This window comes from Pundamilia nyererei, unplaced genomic scaffold (genome assembly GCF_000239375.1).
Source record: "Pundamilia nyererei isolate P.nyererei 1_Seehausen unplaced genomic scaffold, PunNye1.0 scaffold00013, whole genome shotgun sequence".
In the NCBI taxonomy this organism is placed as follows: domain Eukaryota; kingdom Metazoa; phylum Chordata; class Actinopteri; order Cichliformes; family Cichlidae; genus Pundamilia; species Pundamilia nyererei.
This window is the reverse complement of record NW_005187414.1, coordinates 6,382,778-6,384,365: the sequence shown is the minus strand read 5'-3', so window position 1 is coordinate 6,384,365 and position 1,588 is coordinate 6,382,778. Positions and strand designations below refer to the sequence as shown.

At 38.2% G+C, this 1,588-nt stretch overlaps 1 protein-coding gene across 1 annotated transcript in view; it reads left to right on the top strand.

Annotated features, from left to right (window-relative positions):
• LOC102200162 (uncharacterized) overlaps nucleotides 1–1,588 on the top strand; it is a 17,747-nt gene that overhangs the window by 12,516 nt on the left and 3,643 nt on the right. The gene's annotated exons all lie outside the window — the stretch shown is intronic.

The following is a 1,588-nucleotide window of genomic DNA, read 5'->3' as shown; positions in this document are numbered from 1 at the left end:
TTGTAGCATGCGTGCTTGTTGTTTTTGTCTGCTTCCACTTGTCTTTGCACTAGGATGATGTCAAATGTGCAGTCATATTCGTTGTGTTCCCACTAGTGCTGTCAGCGTTAATCTCGTTGAAATGACGTTAACGCCACAACACGGCAAATCTCCGTTAACGAGCTACCGCAGATCACCCCGTGCGTGGGGCTGGACGGCCAACACGTTAACGAGCTAACTGCGCTAACGCAGTAGTTCCCACCAATGTAATTGAGCATTGTGTGGCACATCCGACATACTGTTTTACTTTTGTCCATGACGCGCTTACCTTCAGGGTCATACGTCACATGAAAACCAAAATAGTAGGGGTGCAACAATACTCATATCGATATTGAACCGTTCGATACAGTGCTTTCGGTTCGGTACGCATATGTATCGAACAATACAAAATTTTAAATTTATTTTATCAACTTTCCTTCTGACGATGCTGTCTGTGTTGAGCGCTCAGTGGATCTGCGCTAGACAGTGCAGCCTAGGCGGAGTAGTCGAACGCAGCCATTTCTCTGTAATAAACTCTCTTTTCCAAAGATGAGTGATTTGGCGATCAGATAGATTTATTTTTTTATTACTTTGTTGTTTCAGCAACATTAAATTTAAAAACTGTACTTTTGAGTTAAAATATATATTTATAATTTTAATAAACGACAAATTAAAAAGGCATGAACATTTTTTGTGTATCGAAAAAATATCGAACCGTGACACCAAAGTATCGAACCGAACCGAACCATGAATTTTGTGTATCGTTGCACCCCTACTAATTAACTAGAGGTTTTGTAATTAATGAATCTCCATTAATCGAATTTAATATTATTTTCTTGCTTTTCAATGTCATAAAGCTGTTGAATTTTACATGATATAGTTTTTCTGCATGGCATTTGGAAAGTTGGATCACCTGACTCTAAATAGCACATTTTCTAACCCCCTATCTTGTACCAGTAATGGTGATCTACAGCAATCCATTCTCTGAGAGATTTTGTAAGTTTGTCTGTTGACTCACTAATTTTGGTCCTAAAACCAGTCATTTCATCAAGTTTGGGCTGCCGACACCTTTTGTTGGCTTGGGCTAACAGCTCCCACAGTTTCTGTGCTCGCTGCAACATGTTTTGCATTTAGATGGTACCATAAGGTTGAAGTGCTTCGGTGGTATGCAAACGTTTTGCACAGTTTGCACAAAACCAAGATTTTATCAAGGCTTCCGTCGTGTAGTCTTTTGAAATGAAATTTTCCTCCGATCAGTCCTAGCAAAGCACTTTCTTCCGATTCTTCCATTTTTCTAGCTGTGTAGTATAATCGGTATACTAGGAAATCGTGCACTGACAAAAGTTCCCCTTTGCTTGGAATGCAAAGTGCATTAAATGCGTAAATTTTTTAACACGTTATTATTTATTTATTTATTTTTTCAAATTAATTAATCGCAATTAACGTGTTAAATTCCCACCCCTAATTCATATATGTATATATAGTTACAGTAAGTAGGCCCCTTGTTGCAACAATTGAGTATAGGTGTCAGAAACACCTGGACTACCTTATGCCGCAAACTAATAATAAT